This window comes from Haemaphysalis longicornis, unplaced genomic scaffold, assembly GCF_048455015.1.
Source record: "Haemaphysalis longicornis isolate Haplotype H1 unplaced genomic scaffold, Haemaphysalis longicornis Haplotype H1 scaffold_13, whole genome shotgun sequence".
Taxonomy (NCBI): domain Eukaryota; kingdom Metazoa; phylum Arthropoda; class Arachnida; order Ixodida; family Ixodidae; genus Haemaphysalis; species Haemaphysalis longicornis.
In genome coordinates, this window is record NW_027526233.1 from 63965036 (window position 1) to 63990403 (window position 25368).

A 25368-nucleotide genomic window follows, 5' to 3' on the forward strand; every position below is an offset into this window, starting at 1 on the left:
CACATTACGGCACATCAAAACTTTCACCGCCAAGAAATTGGGTAAATCGTCGGTCAACAGTCCAGGAAACAGCTTTTCATGTCTACATGAGCAAAATACTCATAATGTTCTGTTTGAACAGAAGAGTGCATTCATACAGATGACCAGGGCTAAAATCTTCATGACACAACATAACTGCAAATCACACAATGAAAACCAAAACATCTGTGCATTTAGATACTACAGCGAAACAAAAAATTGCATCAATAAGTCAATCATCAGGAATTGCACTACCTGGTACAGTAGCCTGTGCATTGTGCTGTTATGCCCATCGCTGGGTAGTCCCTAAATCATACTTCCAATAAATACACATGGTTTGCGGCGATTTTAGATGCCCACCACACAACATTTTTTGCACACCCGTTACACACCACACAAACCATGCGTTGCATCCTGGCCGTCTTAATGGTCATGTTCGCCTCCTAACCAGTGGCATTGGATGCCTGCTGCTCTTTTCACTGTTGCCCAGTATTGGCATTTCATTGCGGCCATTCCCATTCCATCCTCTTCTGTGTGGCTAAGGTGTTGTGCTGCTGGGCCCAAGGACATTGCAGGTTCGATTCCCAGCCACTTTTCTGACAGAGGCGAAAAGCAAAAACGCCCGTGTCTGCGAGATTTCGGCGCACGTTAAAGATCCCCCCCCCCCCGCCCCAGGTGGCCAAAATTAATCCGCAGCCTTCCACTACGGCGTGCCTCGCCCACCTATTTCCCACACAATAAGGGAAACTGCTAGACATTGCTGTCTCAGCCAAACTGATGCACACGGCTTGCTGGAAAATGCCTATTCGAATGGCACAACTGACTGGCTCAGATTTGCTAGAGCTGCACAGACAGCTACAATTTTGTCTAGCTGGGTGAGCCTCTCGTTGTGCTTCACAGTCACAAGATCAATTGGAATAGTGCTTGACCGGATTCAGTATCGTCCTCTAAGTAGCCCAATCACCCGTTCTACATGAATGCGGACATTAGCCAATTTTCGAGTTTTTTGGACGTCCCAAGCCGATAACTGCGATTTCCCCCTAGTGAAAGCCAGCATTTCTAGCTTGGCTGAGTGGATGCCAACAGCACCACCTATTGTGAATCCTCTGTCAGCCAACACTGTGTCACCTGGTACAAGGTTACTTAAGATGCCGCAAGACTCGGTAAGGCGCTTGTCGCTGGTCCGACCACCCCAACCCTCGGAAATGAAAGTGACTGCACCTCGTGCTTTGCAGCGCAACGCCTTAGCCACTGAGACACCGCGGCGAGTTATATTTGCAGCATTTGTAAAACCATTTTGGAATAGTGCAACTTGCCAAGAAATTTAGTCCTGTCAGTTTTACCTTGCAATCTGATTATACTCACATTTTTTGCAGTTTGTTTTTAGTTGTAAATTAAGTGTATCAAGTCATTTTTTTTGCGTGTTTGCCATTCAGCAGAAGACTGCACTTACTGGGCACGTCTGGTATTGATGGTCATTTGTACTCAACACATCCTGTATTTACAGATTTCTTTTCTGACTCCAACAACTGCATCGGTGAAGCAATTTTGTAAGCCTGCAGCTCGTCGTCTTGTTCAGTTGTTATTAACGTGCTATGATAGAGAAATCACATCAATCTCAATTATCTTTTTAGTTTCATAGTGTGGCATTACTTTGTGTATTTACCAGAAAACTATTACCTGTCTGTATAATGCCTTTAAATCCCTATTTCTTTGAACTGTTTCAACACTTTTCTGTGTATGATACTGTCCAGTTGCTGTGATTTTTGTAACACGAGGAAAATGCAAATATTATTTTAAGCAGTGACATCACAAATGACATACTGTGTGCTGAATAAACTTTTTTTGTTGTTGCCCACTAACCTGTTGCCTACTAACAGCTTTGCAGGCTTTGCTTAAAGACCTAAAAAAAAATAAGTAGCAGATAGTGAATTTTCACTATTGTAAACGCGATACCCAGGACTCTGCTGGGAAAAACTCGTCATTGTGTACATAGAAGGGAACTTAGTATCTGGCACACAGCATCCCTGAAAAGCAATTCACATGCCCATCATAGCTAAAACATGCTAAAATTCACACTAACTGCTACATTGTAATTTTTTTATTCTAAGCATCCCCTTTTATTCATGCCCCTTGCACTTCCGATAGATGCACTTACGGTTGATGCACAAAGATTTGGAGTATTTAACATTCAATACACCTTTTATTAAAATGGGGTAGGAACTAAGAATTGAGCAAATGGGGCAGTAAAAATTGGAACAATTCATATGGTGAAAGGTGTTGGAGGGCCAGAGACAGATGTGATGCTAGTTCCAGGGTGCTTACTGCTCCTACCCTTGTTCTACTCTCCCCAAGTAGGAGCTGTGCAGTACGGTCTCCCACTGCTATTAACACTGCAACTTGGTGTGGCTGTGTGAGGACACTGACATAGCATGTGTGTTAGGCCTGCTCCTTCCTGGCACCTGTGGCACTCTGCAGGGGGGGTGGGGGGACAGCTACTGTTACCTGTCCTGGGTAACAGTAGCTGTAGACAACAAACCACAGATTCCTGGGAGGGATACAGGCTCAGGTCAGCCGACAGTGGTTGGGGATATCCGTGTAGGACACTACTCTGTTCCTGCCTGACAGTGAGATGAAGCCACCGTCCAGATTGACGTGCGCTAGGTCGGTGAAGCCGCAAGCGGCGTTGTGTGCGGATTCACTCCTGGCCATGCCAAAGAGGGCAGTGGTCCAGATTAGATCTAGAATTAGCGGTCCAGAATTAGCGGTCCAGAACTTGCCGGTTCGTTTTTCGGGGTCGAAGCCAAAAGTTAGAGGTACGGACACCTCTTCGGAGATCTGCCCTCGGGAGAAATTTAGGATTGCAGACTTGGAGGTTTTAATTAACATCGATGCTGTTGAGCAAATCATTTCTGTATGGTGTCCGCAGCTTTTAAAATACTACGAAAATGCACACCATCCATGCTTGCGTGCCTTGATACGTGTGCATAGTTTGTCGCGGATAGTGGATAGGCCACAGATAGTTGGCATGGCCGAGGAAAGGAAGAGGCCGGTGTGCTTCGACAGGCTCGGCGTGCAAAGCATCTGCTAGAGACGATAAGTCATGCTTACAGGGCGGCACAAGAAAACGTCGACCAAAACGACGAGCTCACTCTGGCGTTGCTCAACGTAAGGTAATGAAATGCCATCCCGCCGACGTCAACCACGGCACCACAACAATAAAACTCAACTTTGTGTCCGTCAATGATCAAGCCTTGCACGTGAGCGCAAGCTTCCCTGAATTTTTTTACTGTTCTGATTTTTGTGAAGGCCACCATTGCCAGTGCAATGGCTGCTGCTTCATACACCACTGGGGTATGAAGCGGACCAGAGGCAATGGAGTTTCCCTGGGTATTGACTACAGCAACTAATATTACGTCGAGACGAAAATAGTTGGCTGCGTCCCTGTAAACCACGTCCTCACATTTAGCTTAGCGTTTGCGCAGAGCTTGCGCCCTGGCCTATCGTCGCTCGTCGTTGTAATTGGGGTGCGTTTCACGAGAAGAGGGGGAATGAGGATGCAATCTCCGCGTTGTTGGAATAGCTACTTGTAAAGTCGTGCTGCAAGGAAGGTTAATGTCCAATGTGCTTAAAATGCGACTCCTTGTTTGGCTGTTAGCTAAAGCTCATGCTGCCTTAACCTTTGTAGAAAGTGTACGTCTGAAACTGATCATGGTATGCAGAAAAAGAGTTTTCCTCCATCTTCAAGAACCTTTCCCATGCATGGAATGAGAGATAATGGCTGGAGAATTTCAATCGTAAGCTTTTTTTCAGGTTTAGGGATTAAAATATTTTTGGCTCTTTTCCACTGTTTCGGAATGTGGCCTCTATCCCAACACATATTGAGCTAATGAGTGAGGGCTTCCAAAAAGTCATAACCTAGATTACAAGCATTTGTTCCTGATGTCGTTTTGCCTAAAAGCACATTTTGTTTTGTGCAAAGGGCCGTAATGGCAGCCGCGTACCTTGCCCGAAGTAATGTTGAGGAGGGCATTATTCCGGCTCGAGTAGGGGGGCAGTACCTTGGCAGCACAGCTTGCAATATGAAGATCCTGAATAACCTTCAGTAGTTCTTTGTCCGTGCTACCAAACTGATAGGGAATGACACTTATGGAGAATTCCATTGGGAGAGCAGGAGCACTCAAAAGCACTCTGAAATGCTCTCTCCTGAGCAGGCGTGTTTCAGTGGTCGAACAGAAGTAGGAGCACTGTCATCCAGTGGTAGTGCGAGACCACTTTCGGTGCTCTGAGAGCAGTTGGGAGCAGTTCGATCTGCTCCCGCTTGAAAAGTCGGAGTGAGCACAGTACGATACGAAGGAAGTCACATGACCTTTAATGTCATATCCTCCCCTTTGTGTGTGTGTGTGTTTTGCTCCCTTGTATCGGGGAGCGCGGCAGTATCCATCGTGCATTTGCAACTTTGTGGAATGGGCAGCGAGCCCTACGAGCATGCGAATGCTTCACACCGCCACACGTGCTTTGCTCACACATGCTTTTCCGCAGAGATTGCTGGGATGCCTAAAGGCTGGAATACGTGGAGCGAACTTTCACGACAAAGTTCGCGCGGCGGGAAATCTCTGAGCTACCGTACTTATCCAATTCTAACACGCCCCCGATTCTAACGCGCACCCGATTTTTCTGACAAAAAAACCATAAAACTTGCACCTCCGTTTGTAACGCGCACGGAACTTTATAACCCAGACAAACGAATGCGGGAGAAATGGGCGATTTATTCCCCAAAGTAATTTCGCTCATCTCACTCCTCGTCGCTTTCCGCTGACCAGAACATCTCGTCCTCGGTGCCGCCAAGAGCCTTCGCGATGCCACACTTCTGAACGAACATTCAACCATGGTCGATGGGATCGTGGCCCACGCCTCGCACGCCCATCCCGCGAGCTTCTCCAGAGCCGCACGCTTCAGCCGACCGCTCGTTTTGAACGCGTGAGAGCCACTGCTGCCATTGCTGTTATCAAGCGCGCAAGTGGAACAATTTGATGATCTGTGTGAACGCCGATGGAAAAGTCCAGGCGCATATGGTTCCTGCGTCCGAAAAATCGTTGCTAAAAGCTTTAGCGCCATCTTGACATGGTGATGGCGATGGGTGGGACGAAATTTCTGCTGTTTCGGTTTTGGTTTCGAATCCGATGCTAACGCGCATGTGATTTTTCGGCCTATTTTTCCGGAAAAAGGGCGCGCGTTAGAATCGGGTAATTACGGTACATGGAGCGACGACTCGGCGCGCCGCCGCGCTGCCGCTGGGCTGCTCTAAATTAAAGCCCCTCCGCCGCGGCCCTGCCCATAGGAGGGGCTTTACTCTCACTGAACTCCATGCCCAGAATCAACGGTGCTGTTCAGTAAACAGACCCAGTGAAGGAGCTTCCCACTTTGGTTGTACATCATTTAACAATTTTGCGTGGGGCGGGGGTGTTTCTTCTACTGAAATATTCGTTCTCAGTTCTCAGAAACGCTAAAGACTGAAGAGAGAGAGAGAGAGAGAGAGAGAAAACGAACGACTACAAGAACAAGTAGCCGGCAGTTTAACCTCTACTTCACCCCGAGAGATGGTGCATATGAGCAAAATAGCCTCTGTTAGTAGTTTTTGTCGTATTTGAGACGCCCTCGTAGTGATACCGCCTGTTCCTCACTCGCCAATCTTGCAGACAGGCCTCATATTGCTGCTACTGCAAGTAATGTAGCTGGATCGCCCTTATTTAACCTGATAAATGCTATCGTGTATGCCCATACAGCCGGTCGGGACCGTGTTTTCCCCTCGTCGTTTTTTCCTCTCCCACCTGCTCTCCGGGTGCGTGCCGCACTCATGGCAGGTGCAGTCGCCCTGCTCCCGCGTGCCCCCAAGTGTTCTGTCACCTACTCCTCACTGCACGATGCCACTGCTCCTGTTCTCTCAATGGAATTCCCCATTAGGTTGCATCAATGTATGGCTTGCCTCTTACCGAGATCGATCAAGCATCAGACGACGTTTCATGTCTTGAGTAGTTGCTTCTCACGGTGCAATCGCAAGCTGCATGCCAATTTTGTCGCAATAACTGAGTATTCTTCAATGTGTTGGTCAAGCCAATCCAGGCGACAAAACACGTTGCAACTGACTTTGTTCTTACGGAGCTGCTGTTGCAAACCACTCTTGGCCTCCCACATGTGGGGAAGCTGCAAGTCAACCTGGCATTGGTTCCCTGCTTCAAATGTATAATTAGTTGCCTGCTCAGCATCTCGGCCCAGTTGATCCGCCTTTGCCTTGATGTTAGTTATTTCTCAGATATGTGGACCAATCACCGAGTGTGAGGAATCCCGCTGCACCACTCAGAGCCCTTGAAATGCATCTCAGTAAATGAGGATAAGCGGGCCTACCAGACCTTCGTTGGATGTTGCCGGGTGGTCGCTGCCGAGATTCTCTTATGTGTTGCGTAAAGTGGTCTTCCTTTACGTGTGTTCTGTAAAAGTGAGGCAAGGCTGCTCACACTGCTGCTCATCACTGCTCACACTACTTCCGGTGCAAGTGGGATGCGTATGGTCAGTGGTAAGGGTGAGGCCTTCTTGTTGGGCATCAAGCCAAAGGTTTTCGCTTTTTAATGGTGTCATGCTTGCAATCCCCACTTAGTGTGATGTGCATTAAAATCACCGACAATGAGTAATGTGTCGAAATGGAAAATTTCAAGAGTTTTCTAAAAAAGCTTGGTCAATTTGGAGGTGTTGCGAGAAGGGCTCCATACGTTTAGGAGAAACGTGCCGGTCAGCCATGTTTTGCATTTAGTAATTAATTCGATGCAACAATACTCGCATCCTGGCCGGCGAATTTCACTTCTTTTCACAGACGCAGAAGTTTTGACGCCTCTGAACGCTCCAAGTTCTACACCGTGTTTGCCATTTGAAAAGACTTTCCACACTGATGAGTTCTACACTGTTTGTTGATTAGTACACACATACCCTGAAGTCACTGACCAAAGAACTGAAGCGCATGAAAAATTCCTTGCCGGCCTGACCCCTGACCCGACAGGCACAGTCAGCCCTGTGCGGCAGCAGCGGCTCACCATTGTTTGCATTGCTGGATGTAAACAAATCTTTCATTTGCAGCTACGTCAGCTCACTCCTTAGCCATGATTGGCTATCCGGTTTTGCATTGCCGAGGCGCAAAGAGGGGATTCAGTCCTAGAGCGATCTTGTCCTCCCTCGCAAAGCGAGAAAAAGCGATGCCTGGCTCATCACTTGCGACGTCACGCAATGTGCCAAGTCGCCAGTGGGAATGTGCCTTTAGACGATTGGTGAGCACTTTGGAACTGTCCGCTGACGGAGGCCAGACGCACGTGCAGTCGATTTTATGGGGCCCATTCCCCTTCACGCAGCGTCCTCAAAGAACCGGTGATGCAAATGTTGAGACCGGTGATTTCAGCACCAATCTTATCCTTAAAAAACACTAACATGGCTTTGAATGTCGCACGAGGGTTTCCATGATCTGTTCTCCAAAATTTTGAAGCACACCTTCCGTAACGTACTAATCATCCGACCCCGAAGCAAGGGGGGTTTGCCAAGGCCAATTTTCTTGTCCCAGTGTTTTAACTGAGTAGAGCCAGATGGAGAATTGTCCATTGCATCTGCGGACGCAATTTCTGAGGACCCCAAGGTCGGTAACCTGCTGTGGCTGGAGTCAACGATGGCCTGAGATGCTGGTTTGACGTTTTGGAAGAGGCGGGGTTGACAGTGGTGTCGACTCCCTTAAGTTCAGTTAGGGCTGCTTTTAGAACTTTTTTTTTCCAACGATAATGGACTCAAGCATGTGATGGATTTAGTTAATTTCTGAGCTAGAATCGGAATGTCTGCCGTGAGTGTATTGACTCTGGGGGACCATGTGTCTCTGAGTGTGTTTGCCGTGGGAGACCGTAGCTGCCCAGCTCACCTTGTTGTTTAGGTTGATTCTGTTGGCATGGATATGGCCGCCTGTCCTCGATGGTTTTGGCCCTCAGTGCTCGACAGCCGACGACGCAACGTCCAGCGCACACAATCCCAGCTCCGGGTGGAGTTTTCCTTGGTCGCCGGTCCACAGCTCGCATTCCCTTGGCTTTCCTGCAACCAAGGAAAGGAGCCCAAATGGTCACTGTCCCCAGATGAGGCCCTAAAGAATTTTTTACTGCTCTTTCTATTGTCCTCATCCTTCACGAATAGTCACAATCTGCGCATAGAGTGTAAATCCCGAAGTGCTAGGACTTGATTTTAATGAAGCCTGTCGCGTGCTTAAGCTCCCAATCAGAGGTCAAGAAAAAAACGTTCAATGCATTACTGACCGCTAATCGCTAAAACGCTTCAACAAGGCCGAAGCCACATGTAGCCAAAGCAACAAGCGCGAAATGAACATCGTACTGTTAAACTAGGCCGTACAGCCAGTGTCTTCTTGGCAGGAGACACTTATTCATGTGGCAGCATGTAATGCCTTTCAGCTGCTGCTTGTATCAATCTAGAGTTTTGCTCCCGTGAGTACACCCCATTGTTTTTCTCAACAGCTGCGTAGTTTAATTTGACCCAATGCAAGTGCAGTTACTAATACGCCTGCAGTGCACTGGCCTTGAATGCAGGATCACACATGCTTGGTGCATTGCTACCGTGGTATGCTGCACGTATCAACTCGACTCAACACTGTGTCACCTGACAACCTCCAAATGCACACCTGAAACACCTCCTTTAGTTCTTTTCAGGGTGCTCATTCTTCACAGTCCATCAACTGTTGGTACAGCCAGAAATACTTTTAGGGGTTGGGGGTGTATGGAGGTATGGGAGAATGGAAGGAGCCTTGCCAAAATGAATGCTAGCACTTGCTTATGTGCAGCATAGTAAAATGTTTGGGGGAGGGGGTTCAAAACCCCTCCGCGCTGTACCTGGAGAATCCTATCGGCCATCTGGGAGGCCATCACTGATGTGTTGCTGGGGCATTCTTGGCTCGTTGCTCTCTCACAAAGGTGAGCACTCAGAGGAGTTATTTGTGCACTTGACAGCACCTGAGGATTCACAAGGATTGTCAGCTGCTGATAATGGCTGAGCTGTTGGGTTGACCTTTTTTCTGTGCAGCTTAGCAAAGGGGTCAGCCTCGAGTAGGATGTTTACTAGCACTGATGAGAGGCTGAAAGTTGGGACGTGAAGAGTAGTCAGGCAGTGGATGTTCACACGTATTTAAAGAATTGGCCATCATATGGCTTATGTGAAGACTATGACATGCTTTTCATCACTATCAGAAGTGGGGTAGGTCCAGCCCCTTTAAGGGACCGTGGCACACCATCTTGCATTCGGGACAGACGCAAACACCCACACATCAAAACGTTCGACAAGTAGTCCTGTAATGATGCCAGCATTTACGGAGGTGAAGGATAAAAAAATCTAAAATGAAGTTTGCCTTGGAGGTGCAGTGTCCCTTTGGCACTGCACATTTTTATACGTTTCAACACGAAAATGCATAATCAACATAAAAAAAAAGTTGTAAACTGAAACTGAAAAGCAACACAGGCTGCATAAACTTTACCTTCTTAAGAGAAGCAAAACTAGGTCAGAAACAAGTTTTTTTCTGCAGCCTTGTGTGCCTAGTGGTGGCTGGATGGCTTTTTGTTGATTTCGCCAGACTGGGGGAGTGGCTGTTGAGAGCCAGTGGTTGATCTCATGCTTCAGACCTGCAAGAGTGAGTAGTAACATGTGAACTTAAACATGCTGCGATGCACAGTTTTACAACAGTCAGTTCACCAGTGACCACATAAAGTTGAAAACGGCTTGTGCTGGCTTTGTAGAAGGTTTGTACAAACACTTTGATTTACTATGAGGTTTAACACACTGACACTACACAGGCGATGAGGCACACCGTAGTGAGGGACTAAGGTTAATTTTGACCACTTGGGGATGTTTTAACGTGTGCCAAAATCTCGAACATGGGCATTTCTGCTTTTCGCCTCCATTAAAAAAGCGGCAACTGTGGCCAGTTGCCGGTTTTCAAATATGAAGTCTGGACTAGAAGGTATGCAGGCAACGTTTAACAAATATACATATGTGCAGACGCAAGGATGGTGAAAACAGAGCCTGCAAGCATATGAATAGTCTGCTTGCCGGTTGGGAAGGTTGGTTGCTTAAAAAAGAATGGTGCATAAAATAACCTGCTAGATACCATGTGTGCCCAAGGCAATGCTTAAAAATCAACTCTCCATTCCATGTAATAAATGCAGCTATGTAGTAAAAGCACAGAGGGGGACGGAGGAATAACCGGGTGTTTTAAGGTGCACAGTAAAAATAGCGCAGTTAAAAGGAACGAGCCAAAGATGGAACTAGCGTTACTCCGCTTTGTTCACTAATTAAAACGCCCAATTTTTTTTCATTCCTCAAATTAAGGTACTTCCTGTCTCGTCGGCTGACGAGTGACGATGAAAGCGACCACACCGACCGATTGCTGGAACTCAAGTGTCTTTATTAAGCGAAGAGAAATAAACCCCCCGGTCCCCGATGGCGCGGCGGCGCAGGCGTGGAACACGATAGCTCACGCGTCACACATCCGGCGGGTTTGATCTGCGGAGCTTTCGACCGTCACTGCTGGTGTTTCGTCTGTGCTTGAATAACTATCAGACGCAAGGCCATCAGGCATGCCTGCACCGTTGAACGGCACCAAATGCCGACGGTTGCGCTGAATGATGCCTGTCGGTGTTTCCACCACATATGAGCGTGGTCTTCTTGCTGGACTGAGCACCTTTGCTGCGCATGACATATCTGCACCCACACATCCTCCCCGTCAGCGAGTGGGCGGAGTTGGTGGGCGGCGTGACGACGGTTGAAGTCTTGACTTTGTTTTGTTCGGTTAGCTTTATCCTTAGCTGCAACTTCGTCATGTGGTGGCCACTCCGGTTGCAGGGTGTCTGGCATCTTCGGCACTGTCGTTTGCAGACGTCGGCCCATTAGGAGCTGCTACGGACTGTATCCACTCGCTCCTGGCGTGTCGCGGTACGCCAGAAGCGCCATGTGTGGGTCCTTGGATTTTGTGAAAAGATCCTTCATGGTCCGCACCATGTGTTCTGCCTCGCCGTTTGACTGTGGGTAGCCCGGGCTGCTCGTGATGTGATGAAATCCGTAGGTCTGCGCGAACTCGGCGAACACCCGTGACGAAAATTGCGGGCCGTTGTCAGACACGAACACATCAGGTATTCCATGTCGCGCGAACGTGCTCTTGACAGCCGCAATGACAGCTGTGGAGGTGGTCGACGACAAGCTGATTACTTCCGGAAAACGAGAGTAGTAGTCCACCACGATTATGTAGTGAGTTCCATCAAGTTCAAACAAGTCGGCGCCTACACGCTGCCATGGCCGATTTGGAGTCGGTGTTGCGATTAGTGGCTCCGAACGCTGAACTCTCGTCTGAGCGCATTTCTCACACGATGTTACGAGCTGCTCAATTTCGCTGTTAAGGGTAGGCCACCATACTGCGTCCCTTGCCCTTGCCTTGCACCGTCCAATGCCCTGGTGGCCTTCGTGGATTTGCTGAAGTACCTCACGGCGCATCAGGCTTGGAATAATGATGCGGCGATCTTTGAGCAAGAAGCCATCGCACACTGTGATGTTGCCTCTTTCCTTCCAGTACTCCCTTAGATGAACTGGAACCTTTGAGACGTTTTCTGGCCATCCTTTCTCACAGAAGCGGAGTAGCCCAGAACAGATGCCGTCTTCCACTTGGTGCTTGCGTAAGGCATCCATGCGGGAGAACTTGAGGTTGGCAGCTGCTGTAACGACTTCCCCGATGAATAACTCGATGGAGTCTGCCTGCCATTGACTTCGCTCAGGATCGTGTCCCTGAATAGGAGCCCTTGACAGCGTGTCTGCCGTGGCAATCAGCTTGCCAGGGACGTAGAGAACAGTGAACTGATAGCGCATAAGACGGATTCGCAAGCGCTGGATTCTGGGCGGAATCATGTCAAGTTCTGTTGATCCCAGGAGCGTGACTAAAGGACGATGATCCATTTCGACTTGAAATGCGATGCCCCTCAGAAACTGGTCGAACCTCTTGACAGCCCACGTCACAGCCAAAGCTTCTTTTTCTGTTTGACTGTAGCGGTTTTCAGTGTCCGTTAGGGATCGTGAGGCGTAAGCAACCGCTCGTCGTTCTCCCGATGGTTGATCTTGAAGCAATACGGCTCCGAGACCGTATGAGCTTGCGTCAGCTGACACAACCGTGGGGTACGATGGGTCATATTTAGCCATGCAGACCTCTGAACTGAGCAAGCTTTTGAGCTTGTCGAAAGCAGCTTGCTGGCACGGTCCCCAAAGCCATGAGTTTCTCTTTTAAAGCAATGCCCTGATCGGTGCTGTGATGTCGGAAAGATGAGGAATGAAGCGGCCCACATGGTTCACCATTCCCAGCAGTCTTCGGACACCGCTGACATCCGATGGGGTTGGTAGCTTGGCCAAGGCCTCGACCTTTTCTGTATCGGGACTGATTCCTTGTGCGCTAACCACGACTACAAGAAACTTGACTTGGTTTGCAGAGAACGTGCATTTCTTGCGGTTCAGCTTGATTCCCGCTTCTTCCAAGCGCTATAACACCTGCTTGAGACGTTGGTCATGCTCTTGCTGCGGTGCTCCGAAGACAAGAATGTCGTCAATCATGCTCACAACTCCTTCAAGGCCTTCCAGAATTCTGCTCATCTGTCGCTCAAAATATTCTGGCGCTGAGCAGATTCCAAAAGGTAGCCTTTGGAAACAGAATCTTCCCATTGGTGTTATGAACGTAGTGAGTTCTTGACTTTCTTCTGAAAGCTTCACCTGGTGAAAGCTAGCGGTAGCATCGAGCTTAGAGAATACCTTTGCTGATCCGAGGCGTTCCAGGATGTTCTCGACTGAGGGTAGTATGTGACGCTCCCGAAGCACGACTTCGTTGAGTCGGGTGAGGTCAACGCATATTCGGTAGCCTCCTCCTGCTTTTGGAACAGCCACCATACCGGAACACCATGGTGTGGGACGGTCCACCCGTGGGATGACTCCCTGGGATTCAAGCTTGGTGAGCTCCTCTCGAACTGGTTTGTGAAGCGGAATCGGTACTCTTCTCGGCACGCTGGGTGAGAACGGTTTGGCGCCTGGTTGGAGGCGTATCACGTATTCGTCTTGCAGCTCGCCCAAGCCATCGAAGAGACTGTCCTTCAAAGTGACGGTAGAATCCGTTACACTGTCCACGAACCGTATAACTCCGAGAGCCTGTATCGCAGGGAATCCAAGAAGCGGCGGGTCTTGCGAAGGCACAACATACACTGTTTGCACTGTAGACCTGCCTTTCCAGCTCAGTTTCGCTTGGAATGTTCCGAGAACGGTGAGGGAGTAATTTCCTGGGCCCGTAAGCTCACCTTCTGGCTTTTGCAGCTGTTTCGCTATGCCTGGAAACGAGTCCGGTACCACTGTCACATCCGCACCCGAGTCAACCTTGAAGTTAGCGTAGTCCGTTGACGGCCACTTTTAGGAACTTGGCTCTGGTGATGGCTGCTACGGAGTGCAGTGTGAGAGCTCCCATGTTCTTCTTGCTTTTCTTTTCGCAGACTGCTTCGAAGTGTTCAATCCGATTACACCCTTTGCACTTGGCTTGCCTAGCTGGGCAATCTGCTCGAGGATGCGTTGGTTGACCGCAGTATCTGCAGCTCGTGGTAGCGTCGCTTGTGTTGGACTTCGTAACACGCTTGCCGGAGCTCCCTTGAGAATCCGAGCCATGTCGCGGCTTTAGGAAGCGCTTTTAAACTTTGGCCTCGGCCACAACGTGAGCAGGATTCGGCTCTTTTTGGAACACTGCTGCACGGGCTTTCACGGCATCTTCGTTGATGCGAGCCTGTAGTCTTGCTTCTTCAAGGGTAAGCTTTTGTGTTCGGCACAGTTTGTCCACAAGGTTAGAGTCCCGGAGACCCACGACGAACCTGTCTCGAACGAGTCGTTCTTCCACTTCCGCTGAGGCGTAGTTGCACTTTTTGACAAGTGTACGCAGCGCAGTGTAGAACTCGTCTACGGTCTCGCCTTCGCCCTGGGTTCGACGGTGGAAGCGGACACTTTCGTAGACCTCGTTGACCGGGTGGATGAAGTGATCGGTGAACTTCTTCTAGCGAGCTCCAGTCTTCGCTGGACAAAGCTAGAGTATCGAGAACGCGGCAGGCATCTTGGGAGCCCATGTCGTAAAGAAGCGTTCTGACCTGTACTTCTCCCGGCGCTTGGTAGAGCACAGATGCATAGCAATAGTCGTCGAACTGGTAGACCAGACCCATTCTTTCCAAGAGCTTGGGTTCCCAAAATCGAATTTCGGTGGCGGTTGAAGCCCGGTGCCGCTGAACTGGATAGAAGGATCTCCATCCGCCATAGCGTGTTTTGCAGGCTACGCACCTTAGACTGATTGCTATTAATAATTAATCGATGTGTCGCTAACTTTATCCCACTTCTGACACCATGTCTCGTCGGCTGACGAGCGACGATGAAAGCAACCACACCGACCGGTTGCTGGAACTCAAGTGCCTTATTAAGCGAAGAGAAATAAACCCCCCGGTCCACGATGGCGCGGCGGCGCAGGCGTGGAACACGATAGCTCACGCGTCACACATCCGGCGGGTCCGGTAACGCGAACCGCCGCCCGAGCGAGCGTGAGAAACGCACCTTCAGCGCGCCGTGAAATGCGCGTCCACTACACTTCCGAAATCTTGGTCCTAGTAATTTTTCTGCGTCAAGACTTGCGCATTGAATCTACACGGCACCAGCGGAACGGGTTTGTCACTGCAACAGCAGATTTTCTCTGGAATTGGAGTCTGAAGAAAATCTGAGTGATGTCAGTGATTGTCAGTGTCAGTGATTGCCGCGATTTAAATAAAAAATAAGAGCGCGCCTGTTTTTTATCCCTCGTACGAACAACCGACAAGGCATCCAGCGTGCGACCGCGACTGGTGACTGCGAAGCTGATGGTGGCGCATTGCTGCCTGCCTAAGTTTTCATTCCAATTTATTTGAAAACACGTTGGCACACGGGGGCGTGCACGAGTAGGTAGAGCGGTAAAAACGTTAGAGCCCACGTATGCGTGCGACTGCGTCGCGATAAGTCACGCGTATGCTCGCGGAAAAGCGATCGCCCGAAGGCATATGCAGAAAATGTTGCCGTACGGAAGCCAAACTCGAGGGATTTGTTCAAAGGGCGCTTGCGATCCGTCATTGCTCGGGTTACGGCACGACTCGGGAAGCGGCCTCGCATTCGCTACCATCGCTAAATCAGCGTACGCGTGAAACAGCTCTCCAAAGAAATTATTCTGTTTTTGTAATCAACCATGTATTAGAGGGAACTTACCAGACAAAGTCGTGGATACGGTGCGGGTGCACTTGCGTCGGCATCCACGGCGGCAGCCAACTGCAGTGTCGGACTTTTGCGCGCCGTTCCGGCCGTTCGCTGCCGCGGTTTCATCCTCCGGTGATGCGAAGTTATCGATGGCAGGTAGAGCGCCACCACGTAATGTGAATGCGATTAATAATATATCTCTTGACGCCACTACCGATAATTGGGTTGAAACGCGGCAGACGACAAACGGGACACCGGTGTTTTTTTTTTTCTCGAGATGTGGGCGCACAGCACATGCGCTAGCACAGTGGCCACAGACATGGCGGCTTTCAGTGTGGCCAAACGAAGAAAATCGCCCGCTAAACTTTTGAATGAATGCCGTCTATATGGTTCCTTTCTAAGTTCATTTTATAGTACAAAGCAACTATGCGAGTGCAGGAGTGTGTACCTCTCAGTAGCCAACTATTTAACGAGGTTCACGTGCCACCGGCAACATAAGGTTGGCTTATCAACATCGCCGAAGGTGACAGGAGGAATAGACCCTATGCAAAATGCGCCCCGCCATCTCACGTAGACTCCGGTAACTAGGTCCGTCATTTTGGTACGGTCGTTTGAAACCGAAACCAATTAGCAAAACATAGAAGGCGGGCATTGACCGCTCTTGGTGATGCACTACAATGCCGGAGCATTGCTTCGTGCCGCAGTGCACGCAATGCGGAAATACCGGTCCAAATGGAGAAAAAGTACGTGAAGTTTCACGCTTTTGAATGAACTTTCTGACGCGAACTATGCCGTCGCGAGCAACCTTTGTTACACGCTGAGCGCGGTGCGCTGGGAGCAAATATTTGTCGTTGGTTCGCTAAGCGCGGGATTCCGTAGTCGCTGTCCGGATGAAAAATGCAGTTGCGTTGGAGTTCTGTGGTCCAGCTTTTGTATTCTAAATAAAGCCTGAGCGTGCGCCACCTACTCATGCGTCTGACAGCGGCGCTCGATCGGGAAAACAGTACCACACGTTGCCAAAATTAGGCTGTTTCTTTACTCGTCCCTGTGGCTCTGCGCCCGCTTCTTTTCATTGTCAAATGGTACCGCTTAGCCCCTACACGAGCGCTTATCTTACCTAGGGCTGTAAACATACTTTTCTTGCCGCACTACGCCGTAACGCGCCGTTGAAAATTTCCTGTGTGGTGTGCGCGCACGATATGGGAGTGTGTTGTTGGTTTCTTTTACGTTACGTTTAGCGGCGTGTCGTTGTAGAAGTGGCGTACACTGTTTTATGATGATCTAACGGTGCAAAATTCGAGCTTTTGCCCTTGGTTCCCGATTTGCCTGACTGAAAGGTTTCTTTTTACGTCAAGTTACTTGGTACCTATTGTCATTTCAGCCACGATGTATTTACTGTCGAATATTTTGCGACTAAAATGCACGCTCACTCCTCTAGTTATCACATGCTGCATGCATGCCTCCGACGTAATGATAGTGGCCATTGAGGTAGGTAGCTGAGACAATTTTCACGTTTTATTCCAAAAAAAGAAGACGGCCAGAGTTGCATCAGGTCGCCGCGCATCAGCTTGAGTGCTTTTGCATTTTTTGTATCCACAGTGAAAATCTGAGTAAATTAAACTACTTCGCTGATTTATAGCGGGTGCAGTAAAGCAAACTGTAGATATAAATGGAACAAAGGGAAGCATTCGCGCACCCCTGCATGCCGCGGTCTAGTAAACACGACGTTGCCCAGCCTCTGCGTGCTCGCGAGATTACCACGGCGAAATGTGGCATGAATGCTTGCTGGTAGCTCATAGGTGACCCTTCTAGTGCCATGCCAGTCCTTGTTTCTGTCACGGGGGGGGTGAGGCCAGCACAACTGGGGCAAAAAAAAAGCCCATTCCCAAGGCTACCAAGTTTTCTCCCAAGTGCCTGCACGGCACTTTGTTGCTGCTCGCATTGCTCCTGTACTCGACGTGCATCGAACAGACGCATTGACAAGGGAAGGGAGGGGCTATTTTCTCGCGGGCTTCTCCAGTCAATGTCTTGGACACTCGCTGGCTTGATGTCCTGCTGTCTCGGACGTCCCCGCTGTTATGGCAGCTCAGTTCACGCAAGCTTCGGTGGCGCCTCTTAAAACCTTCGGCTTGCAAGAAAGCGAATAGGTGCACATCAGCCAGGATGCGACTCCATGCTCCACTGCAACCCGCCGGGCACTCGCACGCTGCCTCACAATCGCCCCACTGTCCATCTCAAAGGTGAGGCACACAACACAGGGCCGGCCACTTTTCTTCTGGGAGCGAAAGCAGCTGCTGAGCACATGGATGAGGCCCAACCTGCAAGAACAGAGAGTAACAGTAAATAGCACTCAGGAAAGAACAGGACTAGTCCGCTACAGTTTATGGTAAAGGGACCGAGCAGAAAACAGTGGCCGCAAGGAACAGACTCAAAATGACCAGATTTTGTGTCTTGCTTAAAGGAGCCATGAAGAGAAAACAAAAGTTTGTTTTATTCGAAAGATTAGGTGTTTCATAGTACCCCAAGCGCTTTCCCGGAAGCAAATGATGCTTTATTCACTGAGAAATAAGGCAATTTAAGCCAAAATTTTAAATCTCCCGCTAAAATTGAACATTCCGTGACGTGTACGATGGCGTCATAGAGCCGGTCCATGAAACAGATACTTAGTATGTCGACTCCATATAGCACCCACACGCGGGAGTCGATCGAGACGGCGGCCATTTTAAAAATACTAGTAAAACCTAGTGCACCCGCAGCCCTAGTCATGGAATCGCCTGATCCGGAGAACAAAACTCTCGCCGAGGAGCTCGGGCTTGCATTTAACAACCTCACACCACAAAAACGCTCAATGCTTCTAAGTGCACGAGCGGCAAGAGTTGTGGGATACGCGGTGGACGGGAAAGCGACCATTCCGCGATAGCCACAACAGACGAACGCCCAGCCGTCGGCACCGCTGCCTCGTCAGCCCCGTCGCGACGGACGAATATAGACTGGTACGTATGTGCCGTATTTTGATTACGGTTAATAATAGTTCAATTTCAGTAGCAGTATCACTTATGCCAGTTGGCCGGTGTCGTGTATGGAAAGCCGTTCGCGCGATCTCTCTGCTTCGACCAGAAAGATACGAACGTCAATGCGCGGTGTTTACGGCATTTTTTCGCCAAGGTCAGAGCGATTTGACGAAGTCGGCGACGAGCGCCAGCATGTCCCAGGAGTGAGCTAACGTAAGGGTCCCTGCCGTAACTGAACAAACTGAAGTTTTCAGTGGTTGTAAACTGGAAACGAGCTCGTAACGACAGCAGCAAGCCAACACCATTCGAAACTTACGCGACGACTGGCACTATCTCGTCGCTTCTTGCTGTTCCTTACTCCCCTCGTTTCTATTTTTACCTTTGCTGGTTGGCGATATGACGGCCAACCACGATACGAAGCAAGGTCGCGGCTGTGCGTGCTGGAACGGTTCGTTGGCCCCGAAGAGCCTCGAACCCGAAAATTCGTCTGCGCGACGGCGAGATGTCGAGCTCGGCCGCGGCGCTAGTTTCGTACGCATTGGCGCACACGCTTGCGAGTTCGTTCGGACCTTCAACCGTTTACTCCACCGTTCTTTGTCATAAAAAGAATGTGCAGTATGTTTCACGGGCATTTAGCTCGCTATGCAAGCTGTAAGCCCTGCCTAACATGCGTTTGCTTTTGCCGGCCTCCGCCAATCGCAGAGCTTAGCCCATGTGACGGCATAGGTTCTGTTGCGGAAAATGAGCTGGTGGGTCGCATGGTCATTTCCTTTTTTCCTAATTATGTAGCTTATTTGAGCGAAGTTTGCGTTATAAGTGGTGTCGCTATGGTTCTAACGAGGCAATCTTTCGAATGAACCAAACTTGTGTTTTCTCTTCATGGCTCCTTTAACACTGTTGCAAGGGCAATAATCTACACCTCAAACAGCAATGATGTCAAAATTGTTTGTCAAGTTGGAGCGTGCAAGTATCTCTGCATGCTTGGTTAATGCATTTTCAAGAGAAGGAAGTTTAACATTTAAAAACCTCACCGTTGGTAATGATACCAGTACCCGCATAATCCTGTTCGTCATAACTTAAGCAAGCAATATTATGATTATCTGGAACTCACTTCCAAAGCCTTTCGAGGTAAACAGGTAAACATTCGGGCTATACCGATGACCCATCGAATTAAAAAATCTAGTTCAGTGAGTTCGAGCTAACGAGGTTTTACTGTATTATCTATTCGTGCACACCAAAAACATGCGCTTTAGAAACAAACACAACAACCCCACAGCCAAAAAAGGAGAAGAAAGACACACACACAAACAGATTTTTACGGCAGAACATGCGCAATAAATAATGAGAAAAAAAGAAAATTCAAGGCGTATGTGCGCTTTTGTAGTTGACTTCGCCGCAGAGCGCGATTGCTTTGGGGCAAAGGCGCTGGCGGACGACCGTCACGAAAAACGGCCGCAACCTTTCCGTAAACATCTTCGCCAAAAATCATCCCGTAAATTCGATGTACAGCATTTGAAAATACCTAATCCACCCAGTAGCGGTATGGTCTGGCGATTGTCGCTTTCCTCTTTCAGGGTTACTGCAACAGGGTCGCCGCCACGCATTTGCATGATAAACAACGGTGAACTAAGTGCTATACAAATACTCATACCGGTTAACTCGCGTCAAGTAAAAAACAAAGAAGAATTTACTTACTGCGAGTCGCACGTGTTTGTCCGCACCGATGAAGGCGTGCAATGCGCCTCGGTGGCTAGGCGGCATGCCCTGCTCCACTGCCGCTCGGATGGGTTCTTTGGCGCGGCACCCCCGAGTGGTATGAGTTTTCAGACACAGTCGGCAGCGCAGACAAGTCCTTCGTCCACAATCCGCGGTCGGGAGCCGGAAAACGCCGTCCAGTTTGAGCCATGCCGCGTTACCGTCACCTGCTCTTCCACAGTAAACAATACGAGACTTCCCGATCGGCGCCCGTACCAATATGGCCGACGGTCTTGTTTACATCAGTGTTGCTAGATCACCAAGGAATTTCGCATAAGGTCTATTGGTTACCTTTCAATGAGAATGCTGTTTAAGCTGGTGGATCGGCCGGCGAACGTGTATATGTATACCTCGCCAGGCGACGACGTAATGGAGCACGGCGGAACAACCATATTCACCCGTTTTGTCGGGAAGCCAGAAGATCAGCGGGAGCCTGAACGCACACGGAGCCATATTCACCGATTCGTCCTAGAGCAGAGGCAAGCCATATGCAACGGTAGTGGTAAATACTAGCAGAAGCCCCTGTCTAAGCCAATGTGTCAAGACCAGGGATCACACAAGGTAACGTGATCACAAATGCTGCGTCCCTCGCACACGTGTCGGCCCACACGGTTGTCAACGACTCGCTGCAGGCAAATCTAAACTAGCAATCGGTTTTGGCATCACCATTGACCACATAATTGCTACAAAACAAAGAAAAAAACCATAGTTATATTTTTCCCTAGAAGTGTGAGCGGCGGCAACAATAACTTGAGTGTTGACGCTAACTCACAGCTTCATGCAGTTGGCCCATGAAGTTTTCGCACTCTACCATCAAGCAGCGCGGCAAGACGTGTAGTACGATCCGCTCCTCACATCCAGGGAACTCACACGCCACTATTGGCTAGCAACACCGACATTCCTTCCAGTTCACGTCAGTCTCTCTGGAGGACAACACAGTCTATTGCCTCATGCAATCTGGATACTTCGTTTTACCGAAAACGCCACTTTTCATGCTTCCTGATCAGTGCTCTGAAGAATGCAGCCTTTAGAAAAAGCAGGATCACTCTCCACATAATTGCGGAGTTCCACTTGAGTAAATAAAATCTATCCCTGTTACATTCTCCCTTGTTTTAAACAGCAATGAATGATTTTGATCTCCAGCTCCTGAGTGGCGACCGAGCTTGCGCTGGCAATAAGGCGTAGACAGTCACGAGGGTCCAATGGGCTCCCCGAGAACAAAGAACAACTCCAGAATGGTTACATGACCCACCCACTTTAAATGATGAATAGATTTATTCTCTCTGTGTATTTTTCTTTCTCCGCCAACTAAGGAGTCACCCGTGCCGTAAAGTATACAAAGCGAGGTACAACTGCTACATGCACGAGTTTTGAACCCGTCGAAGGGAGCCTTGCTCTTTTGTCTGTTTCGGCAAAAGGTACAGTTCTGAAGGGGCAAAGAGATCAATAATGCCGAAGCAACTACACAAACATCCGAGAAAAGATAATATTATTCAGCTTCTTAATATGCGTCCCACAAGCCAGAGCATACAACCAGAACAGTAGCCGCAGAACGGCTTCAAACATGATGTACAAACGCTCTCACCTGCTGCGCTCTCCACTACTCTAGGAAATTCATAACAGAGCCAGGGGGCCCTCCGACTTTCTATATACTTTAATGACCGAGTATTCACTGATTTTGGGGGTTAATGATAACACACACACACACGCACACACGCACACATGCACACACACACACACGCACACACACACACGCACACGCACACGCACACACGCGCGCGCGCGCACACACACACACACACACACACACACACACACACACACACACACACGCACGCACGCACGCACGCACGCACACACCTTGGCCGAGTCTAGAACAATAACCGCGCAGAAAACTTCACAGAGCCACCAAGCATCAGCACGCATGAACTCAACAGAACCAAGAATAAGCTAGGTAGGGCCCCCGGCTTCGCTCTTTTGCAGTCTTTGCCCTGTTAGTGCAAAGCTTCCCACATTTTTATGTCGAGCGTGATTTTTGTCATTCCAAATATGTACCGGGTATGTGAGGTATTTGAGAACAGAACGTTGGCGCCAGGCACAACAGAATATCTCCAATAAAATCTGACATATTTTCATTAAACTTTGCGAAGTACTTCTGTTATGGTTTATTTCTATAATTACTCAATGAATCCGCCATCGGCAGCAATACGTGATTCGAATGGTCTTTGCAAATGGCTGCATGCACACATCAGCAAAGGTTTTTTTTGTCTGAATTGCGGTTACTGTGCCATTAGTTTCAACCTCTAAATGATTTAGGTCTGAAATCATTACCATTTGATCTCTGTTTTCATCTGATCATAATTTGCTATAATAAATTACAAACGTTGTCAAGGGAGCCTGTTCCCCACCCTATAACGCCACCGCAAATCCCTCGGGAATGCCCACCTGACGGAGGCACAAGAACTTTGTTTAAAGAAAGGCGGAACGTAGAACAATAACACATAACTTTAATTATCAATGGAAATAAAATTATCGCTGCCGAAAGAATTCCTGACAAGAGAATTTCTTAAAAACAATTTCCTCAAAGATTAGGTCTGCCTTGGTACTTTATGTGTGGAAGTAATATGAATAGCCCCAGCAGTTTATCAGTTAACTTTGAATACACAAAAACTCTCTTACGCAACAGAGAACTACGGTGTATATATATGTTATGATTTGCTTAGGCTAACATTGTACAGAAAGTCGTTTCTTGGCTAGTGTTGATAAATATTTTGCTGCCTAGTAAGTAACGAAAATCCCGAACAAGAACCTCGGAGAGTAAACACGTTTAAAATGTCCGCGAACTATGCCTAATTGAGCTGATGGTTATGCAAGCTCGTTTTAACAGTATAGTTTTGTCGGTCGGGGAAGTCATGGGACTATATTTAGTAATGTGGTCTCAGAGATGTGCAAAGGGCGAGTAAACTCATAGTCCCAAGGTACCGAGCAAGTGGCAAGTACGCTTACCACACAGAAAAGATTGTTGTGGTTCGTTTCCCCGAAGTCCGGTGTCGATCAGGAACCCAATCGCCCGGGCTCCGGTTGACTTGTCAGGAGGCTGGCAGAGCGATGGTGTTGAAGTTCTTGAGATGGCGGTCGAATTGACGAACTCGAGGCGTTGAGGTTGATTAGGAGAAATGAAAGTTTATATACAGCTATTTACAGTAGGATAACTGGGTACATGAGTAGTAAAAAGGAAAAACTTCGAACTTGAGCTAGACGCTAGCTCGCAGTCACACAAATCACTCAAGCTCCTCAACTTCGTCTAACTCTCCTATTCTCGGAGCGTACACAAACCGCTCGAGAAACGACGGCCGTGTCTCTGTCTCGCCGCATGATCCGTATAGTTTCCCGGTACGGCGCTATACCCTAAACTTCCGGCGCGATCTTAACCTCTAGCCTAGGAGGCTCACAAATCCCAACCTAGCTTTAACGGTCGAGAATCCTTGTCCCGCCGGGAACTGCCCAGTTCAGCGCTCAGACAGGAATGATTTCTAACGGCCAAGTTCAGCCTTATATCACCTCGAGATCACCCTCTCTCGGGAACGCCCCTGTAGCGTTCGTACACGCGTAAGGGAGTGCCCAAATTCAGTAGACATAAAGCTAAAGGGCTATAATATAAAATAAAAGCACACTCAGCTCGCTACGGAGTATTCAATGAGCCGCCGCCATCTTTTGGCCAACGGTATGCTCGCGGACGAGCAAGTGCGCGCGACCCCGCGGGGTGAGAGCGAAAGGCGGCGACAGTGCACTATGCCGAAGGGGCGCGTTAACAATGGAGGCTGCGCGCGGCGCACGCCCCGACGTCGGCAATTACACCTCCCCGGTGCTTCTCGGAACCCGGCGGCGCCGTCTACGTTCTCAATGGGGGATTATCCCCGTGGTATTCGGTGGGCCGGACAATGAGTCTCCCGTACGCGCCGTGACGAATTGGCGACGGCTGCGGCGTAGAGTCCACAGTGCTGAGCCCCAAGACAGAGTGGCGGGTTCTCACACGCAGCCCGGGCGCCTGGCCGCTGATCTCATAAGTGGACCTTACACGCACCTTACGAAACGCTTGAACGAGACACTTACAAAGGTAAAGCTTTTGTAATTCAACAAATATTGTATCAATGTTTACACATGCCCAGACTGCCGAGGAAGAATACAACGTTGGGCATCTTTGAGGCAAAAGTCAACACACAAACGATATTCGCATTGTTCTTTGAATTAGTTATATACGGCTGCATGATGTTTGCAATAGCAAATGTACACATTCGCTGTGCGAAAAAAACCTAACGTGGTCGCGGCGCATTTTGGTAACAGTGTTTCGGGTTCAAAGGTAACAAAACGATGCAGTATGTGGCGCGCGCCGGGGAAATGGCAAAAAATGAGTTGGCCAGAACGGGAATCCATCTGCGGGCTTCGAAAATTTCTATGATCAATCGCCTTGTGGTTAGCGAACCACAGGCAGCTTCCCTCTTGTACTCATCATTCGTGAACTTAAGTCAGTGAAACAAGTGATATTTTTTGTTACGACAAATATTACTCTTTCGTGTGCAGGCCTTTGGGGCAAGTATTTTTCGAATATTTTATTCCTATTATTCCCCAGATTGTCTACAAAAGAGTATTAGAAGTTTTTGACCTTTAAACAAGCTGCACGACATCGGCTCAGCCCATTCTGGAGCATACGCTAAATATACTTGTTTTGCATTACCTTGATAATTGCTCTGTTGAAGCAGCAAAGTTTAAAAAACTCTTTTCTTGATAATATCAAAATTTGTAGTCCTAAATGTGCCATCATGCGATGCGTCCTTGCATCCTCAGTACACATACCTTGAATCGTTAGCACCGCAAATTTTTACGGTTGCCCTTTAAGCCCTGAGTGAAGATACCCTACGAGTGTTCAACAGAAACAGTTGAAAACTTAGTGCCCTTCCACTATGGGAAGAAGCGTGACCTGCGAAACTTCTCGCCGTGCACGAAATGCACGAAACAAAGCACTATAACACGATTGTTTATAATTTGCGATTGAGCCATTAGCGCTTAGCCCAACCTAATGAAACATTAACGGACTCGATATTTATTCGAGCAGGCATTGCTCAGCCCGTCCTGGAGCATACGCTAAAAATACTTGCTTCGCATTACCTTGATAGTTGCTCTGTTGAAGCCCTTCAAGCCATGAGTGAAGATACCCTACGAGTGTTGAAAGGAAACA